This window comes from Myotis davidii, unplaced genomic scaffold, assembly GCF_000327345.1.
Source record: "Myotis davidii unplaced genomic scaffold, ASM32734v1 scaffold575, whole genome shotgun sequence".
NCBI classification, from domain to species: Eukaryota; Metazoa; Chordata; class Mammalia; order Chiroptera; family Vespertilionidae; genus Myotis; species Myotis davidii.
This window is the reverse complement of record NW_006290306.1, coordinates 907,344-915,726: the sequence shown is the minus strand read 5'-3', so window position 1 is coordinate 915,726 and position 8,383 is coordinate 907,344. Positions and strand designations below refer to the sequence as shown.

The window sequence follows — 8,383 nt, the reverse complement described above, 5'->3', positions numbered from 1 at the left end:
CATCATCAGTTCTAAAAAAAGAAAAGCAAGCTTTATTGTCATCTCTCACCTCTGGTGGTCCCAGTGAAGAGGAAGTGGGAGGCCCCTAACCCATGGGAGGAGAGTTAGAATTCTAGGCAGAATGCACCCACTCAGAGGAAAGGGCATATGACAGCCCAGAACCTGTAGGTCCCCAAAGGGTCTTGGGTTCACCTTGGCAGGTTTACCATGAGATTCTACTAACTGTAATTCCAATGACATAAACAATGAGTATATGTCCTCCCTGGATAGGAGCAGCAACCCCACTCAGATAATAAACTCCTCCAGAACAGCTAAGATTCATGAACAAAGTCACCATTAGCAAACAATCACAAACATTATCAAACATTATATTACTAAATACAATCACACTATAACAAATTCAAAGTTAATATTTTGGCCACTGCACTCTAAGAGAAATACATCATCTTGTTTATAAGTGGATGCTGGAGTTTCAATTGATTTAGAAAAAGTTCTGGTGACCAGAAAAAGTAGGACTAACATTATAAGGTGGCATTTTCCTGGGACAAAGTTTCTAAAGAGGAGAAATTTCCTAGGGACTCCTATGAAGTCACCTTCCTGGGGACCCTTATAGCTCCATACTTTTCCCATCATATCTTTTAACTCTGTCAAGGTGGCTTATTTAATACCTCTTGCTTCCACCAAACCCAAAATTCTGTGTGGGTAGGAATCCAAGTCACTTTTTAAATGCTATGTCTCTAGTTCCTGAGATAAAATAAATACCTTCTCAGTAAATGCTGATTGAAGAAATACATTCTCTTTTGCTGCTGCTCAAGGGACTGGGGGCAAGAGGCTGGGAGGTTAAGGAATAAGGACTGGTAAATATGCTGGCTTCCTTCTGAATCAGATTTATCTGTCACCTTTACTTTATGACAGAATATTCTTTCAGGAACGCTACCATCTCCTTGGGTTAAGAGCAAGAAAGAAAGAAGCTTGTCGTTTTACCAACCATAAAAAGAGGTGAAAGGAAAATAGAAAGAGGTGAGATTAGAAGCCCATCAAAGTAAGGAGAACCTCCTGTGTGGGGTCTGAGGTGCTGGAAGCAGTGCAGCAGGTATATGATAAGTTTCTCCTGTGTCATCTCAAATTTCACCAGCAATTAGACTGATGGAATATGTTCCAAATCCAAATATGTCATGTCCCTAAGGACCTGGTGGTCTTAATGAATAGCCTCCATTGTGAGGCATGCTGAAGGGCTCTGTTCTGTCTGAATGTAAATCACGCTTTCTCTCCCCTCATCCATTCAAGCCATTACACCCCAATCCCAGTCTTTCCACTTCCTTTTTTAAAAATATTTTTTTACTAGTGGCCCGGTGCACAGATTTATGCACATTGAAAGGAAATTGATTAGAAGGTGGCCTGCAGGGCAGGACTAGGGGAAACAGGCTGGACACACCCTGGAGCCAACCTCCCACGGTCCCTCCCCTGGCTGGCTGCACCTCGGGTGGCACCACGACTCGAAGGGCTTTTGCAGAGTGAGCGGGGTCCCTTTGGCAGGTGGGGTCCCTCTGCCTGGCTTGTGGGGATTGGGCGGAAACCAGCTCTCCGACATCCTCGAGAGGTCCTAGAGTGCGAGAGGGCACTCTGCAAAGTTGCTGTCGTGCAGGGCGTGGAACGCAAACGCAAGTGTGCAGTAAACCAAATTCAGGGCCAACAGTGCCTCAACAACAACATAACCCATGACTGAAGGTATAATCGCGTGGCCCCATGAAGAATCGGGCTCCCTCCTTTCTGGTTCTGGGGTGCGTCACCCGAGAACAGCTGCTGCCAAGTCACAGCAGCTTGTCAGCTCCTGCATTGAGTGTCTGCCCCCTGGTGGTCAGTGCGCATCATACCTGCCAGTTGGTCAGATGGTCGGATGGTTGCTTAGCCTTTTATATATATAGATTGATTTCAGAGAGTAAGGGAGAGGGAGATAGAAACATCAATGATGAGAAATAGTCATTGATTCACTACCTCCTGACAACCCTCACTGGGGATCAAGCCTGAAACCCAAGCATGTGCCATTGACTGGAATTGAACCTAAGACCCTTCAGTCTGCAGGCCAATGTTCTATCTACTGAACCAAATTGGCTAGGGCCCTTCCACTTCCTTTTGCTCCACAATCTATTAGGAAGATATTAAGTAAGTCATCCCAGCAGTTGTAGATTGCAAGAGAAACACTTTATCCATAACTACCTCACCACTCTCTTTGCCAAAAGCAGAATGAAAATGAAGACTCTAGTGTTGTTTGGAAAAATTCAGCATCTGGGACACATGTGCTAGGAAAGACTATGTTTCTTCATCATTCAATCTTGGGCTAATTGGATGACCACACTGTGAATGGGCAGGGTATAGGGTTGGAAAACATACTGGTGTTCTAACAGAACACCTCTGAAAAATACTCCCCAAATGGACCGTGGTATTTGGGTTTTTAGGGCAGGAAAAGAGCCACAGTGAACTAAGCACACCTTAGGATCCTACATGTAGATCTGGATCCAGATTGCCAAAGTTTGAATCCCACAGCCTCGGTATATGATCCTGGGCAAGTTTCTCAACCCCTATAAACATCAGTTTTTCCTTTAAAATGGGGATAATAATTATACCTAATCCAAGGATAATTGGGAATATTGAATAAGCTATTGCAAGAAAAGGACTTAGCACAAGGAATAGCACTTAAACAGAATTCACCAAAAATAGATATTAATATTTATTCTTGGTAAATCATTTAAAGTGGCATGGTTAAATGAAATCAACATGAAAACATTTTGAGAAATATTAAAAGAAAATATGACATTAGGGAAATTTCCGGATTGTAGCAGGATAATTGAGATTATACTCAGGATATACAATCCATTTGTCTGCTCTATGCTATTAAGGGGCTTAGTTGGAAAGTTTTTGAAGCCTTGAGTAAAATTCCCATATCTATCTATCTCTCTATCTATCTATCTATCTATCTATCTATCTATCTATCTATCTATCTATCTATCTCTATCATCTGTCTATAATTTATCTATATAATCTCATCTATATTATCTTTGTATTTATTTAGATAATAAAACTGAAGTCTAAGAGAGCACTGTGAATTGTGAAACCAGAGTCAAAACATAGAACCCAGAATTTCTGTTTTTTTTATCCATTGTTGCTTATACTGACACAGTTCACAGCAAACATTTGAGCACATGAGGAGAATTTTTGGAGGACATTTGCTCTTCTTACCCTGAAAAGTGGGTGTGATAATTTCCATTTTGCACTGAGGAACTGAAAGCTTGGGTAAGTAAACTGAATTGAATTAAAGGTCAGAGTGATTGGAGTCTTTCACCAGCTGAAGAGGTTGAATGTATAAGATGCCTAAGAAAGTCTAAGTAAACTTGCATTCTAGCAAGAGAAGAATGAAATCAACAAGAGAAGGGGGATCTTTGATGATCTGTCCACTGATATATTCAGAATGTATAGGGGGTCCATAAATATTTATTGAAAAATGCTAAGTGAAGAAACAAATGAATATTAAACATAGTAATAAGCCAACTGAAATGTTCTTTTTAAGTTTTAAAACTCATAAGGGCACTTACGTGACCAGTTTGCCTCCATTAGCATGTTGTACTAGTCACCTTCTCCTCTTTAAAAGTAACATTTGTTGCTTTTAATATTTATAGAAGTAAATATTTTTAGTGAAAACCAAACATTAAAGGAAAAATTATACTCACATCATACTTTAGAGATAATATATTTATCTTTTCAACTTAGAAAATCTCTCCTCCCCTAAATTTCTGTGATATCAGCACTCACATAATTCTGAAATAAAAATATCCCCAATTTCTGATGTCCATCATTTCTCTGGGAATTCTTTCTTTTGATTCATTCACTGTCATGGTTCCCACTATCCTACATGGGAATGACCCTTAAGCCTCCAATTTTTGGCCCCACCCTTTCTCCTAAGCACTGACTCATCATTTTTGTGCTTAACATTTCAGCCTTGATGTCTCTCTTGATGATCAGAATTGGAAAAAATTATCCTCTCCAGCATGCTTATTTCAATTAAAGATTTCACCATCTTCCCAGGCACCCGATCCAGAAACCTATCATTAGTGACTTTCTCTCTTTTTGGCTCAGCACATCCCATTAGCCACCAAATCCTGGGAATTATACCTCTTCATTTCAGTCCCTCTCTGTCCCTTTCTTATACTAGTGCAATCATCTCTAATTTATACATTGTTATTATATCAACCATCTTGAAGTTCAGCTCAATCCACTTCTCTCCACTGTCCATGGCTTCACATCATTTGAAAAATAATCAGAAAACCTTAGCTAAGCATTCAAAACTCTCATTATCTAACCCAAACTTACTTTTTACTAATTTCTTCCAATTTGGATTCATACTATGGTACTAGCATTTTTGAACACATCCAAGTTTTCAGGGCAGGCCTAACTTTTCTCTGCTTCTGTGTTTTGCTCATGTTGTTCCTTTTGCCAGAATGTTGCCTTTATACTTTTCTTCCTCCTGCAGTCTCTGGGCTGAGGTAGAAAAGAGAGGTACAATAATCAAATACTGCCTCCATGGTGTCAACCCAAGTACCCAGAACACGAGTTACATTCTATCCTATGAGCCCCATAAAACACCATATTTTCATGTTTCTTTTAACATCCAAAGATGTATTACTGTTATAGATTAATATACTGTGTCTAGCCTACTAGCTGTGAGTCCCTTAAGACCTGCACCTAGTAAATATTGCAGAGGAGCCAAAGGCCAGACATACTACCTTACACTTGTGGCAGAATATTAACTTTTACCCATCTTCTATTTTCCTCCTACTTTCCTCCTTCCTAAAGGTGGCTTTGGCAAGATTTAGTGGATGGTAACACAGTAATTCACCTAATTTATTCTATGAAAGGCAGGTTAGCAATAGTTCTAATAGTTCAGCATTGCAGGGGCGGTGGGGTGGGCACAGGAACATGGAGCTCAAAAGATAATGAAAATTAAGAGATTCTATGAGAAACAAGGACTGTACGAGTGAAGTATGGTGACTGTGATATCATCAATATAATTTCTAACAGTATCTACTGGTGGATGGGAGAAATCACCTATTGATGGGATATTTCTCCTGACTTTTTTTTTCTGCAAAAAGCTTTCTTGTTTCATTTGGTCCAATGCATGGGAGAGGGTTTCCGGTTGGTTAAAAGAATGGCTAGTAGTTTCAGGGAGAGGCTCAAGTAAAATCCAGACACCAGGGGAATGCAAAGGGGTCTCTGAAAGGCCTCTAGGCTCCAAAGGCTCCTAGTCATGCTTGAGGGTGAGTCTTTCGAAGAGACACTCACCCAACCCAGCCTGGGGGCCAGCCAGCCTGTGGATGTTAGTCAGGTGTCACCCATCTTCTTGATGAGTTTCACCTCCTCACCCCGGAAGTGGTTCTCCATGAAGTCACAGAGCTGAGGGTCTGAGTGGGTAGAACACAGGGCATGCAGCTCTAAAAGGGCCTGGTTCAGGTTCCTCTCTAATGCCATGGTCACTTCCATGGCATCCTGAGATTTGCCCCACTCATCTTGGGGAGGCTGAAGCCTCCTAGAAGAGAATGCGGCCACTGCGCTTGTTTTGCAACTTTAAGAGATGCTCAGCGCCCTCATGTTTCTTCGCCAATTCACAGAAGAAGTGGCCCACGCCCTCGAGAGCCACATCATCATGGCCTAAATAGAAGCCCAGAGAGAGGTAGGTGTGAGAGGCCTGCAGATGCAGGTTGGCCAGGTGGTTGACCGCAGTCTTCACCTCGGTGGAATAATTCTGACAAATTTGAGAGCTCATGGTTGTTCCTTGATAAGGAGTTCAGGTAGAAAAAACAAACAAACAAACACAAAAACCGGTGAGTTGGCTGATCCCAGAGGTGGTTTTGAAGGTGGTGACTGGATAAGACACAGGAGAGTGGCCGGAGGTTGGAAAAAGGGAAGTCCCTGGGTCTGTTTCATCCAAACACTGTTGAAGCAAGAGACAGATCCGGGACCACTGAGGGCACTGCCCTCCTGACTCTTATGAATTGTAAACTTTGGGCAACTATCACAGACTGACTTGCATGCTGGTAAATCTGAATAATTTTCTTTTTTTCTTTGAATCATATAGATGTGTGTTTACCTACAAACTCACAGAAATCCTATGTAGTTTAAAGATATAAAGATTTTTTTTCACATAGTATAAAGTCCAGAACAGGCAAACCATGGATCTGAGATCAATCAGGAACCCAGGCTCTTTCTCTGCTTCAGCTCCTCCATTTTTAGCCTTCCTAGTTACAGGGTGGCTATTGCATCTCCCAACTCCACACCTGTGTTTCAGGTTTGAAGAAGGCTGAGGGCAAAAAAGGTTTTACATAGGCTTTATTTACTCAGGCTTTCCTTTATACTATGTTGGCAAGATTTATGTCACATAGATAATCCATTCTGGAGGATGATAACAAAATCAAGTTAGCTCTTTAGCCTCTTTTATAGAGGAAGGCTAGTGAGAAGTGAGAAATTATTTTAAGTGAAAAAATTGTTCTGGTTACTATGTCCTCTGACTCTCCTCTATCACTATCATGGTCTTTGGAAATAGTAACATGCATGAACATTGTAGTAAAAACTGAGTTCATGGAATTGTATGAATGTATGTGTGTATGAATACGTGTGTGTGTGAGCATGCATGTATGTATTTATGTTTTTAACTGTGTGTAATTTTGAATGTATGTACATGTGTGCATGTATAAATGTATATATATTTGCATACCTGCTCTAGGGCTAGGGTTTTGCTTGTGAGTCTATTGGTATATGCTCTGGTAATTCCATTTCTATTTAATCTTCTTACACATTAAAAATAGGGGTACTTAAGAACTTGGCTTTAATTAACCCAACTTTAGAAACCCTAAAGGAACTACCCCCATTCCAGTGAGATGCTATGGGTACTATAGGAATGTTCTGTTAATGAATTTATTTATACTTTAATTTCTATAGGCTTGAATTTAGGAATGTTGGCCTTTAATTTCTTTGGATTATAATATAAAGGGCGATTTGAATTTTGGACTTAGATTGCTCCCTCAGAGTTTAATATTGGGAGGCAGTTCAAATTCAAGTTTGAGTCATTCTTATTCTGCTAACATTGTATTTTGGATTGTATTGCTATTACTTCTGATGAGTAATATTGGGCATATTGACCAGTGACAATAATATTAACTCAACAATGAGTTCAAGCTTAGGGTATTTAATGTCCCATTTTTACCCATTTTAGAGTCCTCCAGAGCAAAGGTTAAACTGCCCGCCATGATCCAGGTAGTCTATACAATGAAGGGGAGGTTGACAAGGACAGAGAGGCCTCACAAAGGTGTGAGTAGGACTGTGCTAACAGAACAGGAGGGAACAGTCTGACGCTGGTAGGCTACTAGTTTTATTGCAACCTAACGGTTTAAGAGAGCAAAATCTTGAGAGTATTAGAGGAGACATTCTCCACTTCCCAGGTGTTCAAAAAGGGTAAAACATTTCCACCAGGTAATACTCAGAAGAGAAAGTAAGAAAGATCTTTCCTCCCCTTCTCCACCCTTGTCTTAAGTGATTGTGTGATTGGATAGGACTTAGAAAGGTGGCTCAGTCCCTTTTCAGTTTTCTTTTCATGGGTCTGTCTGCCTTTGCTCTTTCTTCCCTACTGAGCTTATGAGGGTCAGAGGCCAGGTGTGATAGATCAGTAAGAGCTATGAGGAGGACAGACTTTCTCTTTCCTAGCTATTGGGTTCCAGTGGCTAAGAGAGAGTGAATCTGGGTAAGGGAGTCTTTTCTGCAAACCCCCATACTCCATGGAGAATATGTCCTAAGTCTAGATCTGAGAACTGAGAAGTACAGAGAAGCTCAATTGTGGCCATGGGTCTGGGCCATAGTTTTCAAAGTAGTTTTATTGGCCATTAAGCTGACATTTTTCTCCCCCACCATCTGATTCCTGTGTCTAAATTTCAGTCCCACAGTGATGTGGGAGATGAGATTAATGATCACCTTTGAATACATAACAAATATTATAAAAAGAAATGTTTATTGGTTCAGAAACAGATTCCCCCTCAAGGATCTGACCAGCCACACTTCTAGGGTGAGGCAGATCTGTAGGGGATGGATTAATTTGCAGAAAAGACTGAGAAAATCTTTAGGGGAAGGAAGAAGGAGAGAGACCCAAGGGAGATGCAATTTCAGGATGGCCTCTCGGGGAGGCATCTGTATGGACTGTTAAGTAAATGAGAAACGCAGAATGTTTTGTACCACAGTCTGAAGCTATTATTTGTGGATTTCTCATAATAACATTTTCTTTCTGGTAATATATTGGGCCTTCACAGCTTCCCAAATGTCATGGGAATTACTAAAGGGATATATA

At 40.7% G+C, this 8,383-nt stretch overlaps 1 pseudogene; it reads right to left on the bottom strand.

Moving 5' to 3' along the window:
- Positions 1–5,293: 5,293 nt before the first annotated feature.
- On the bottom strand, positions 5,294–6,015 carry LOC102775434 (annotated as a pseudogene).
- Positions 6,016–8,383: the final 2,368 nt, after the last annotated feature.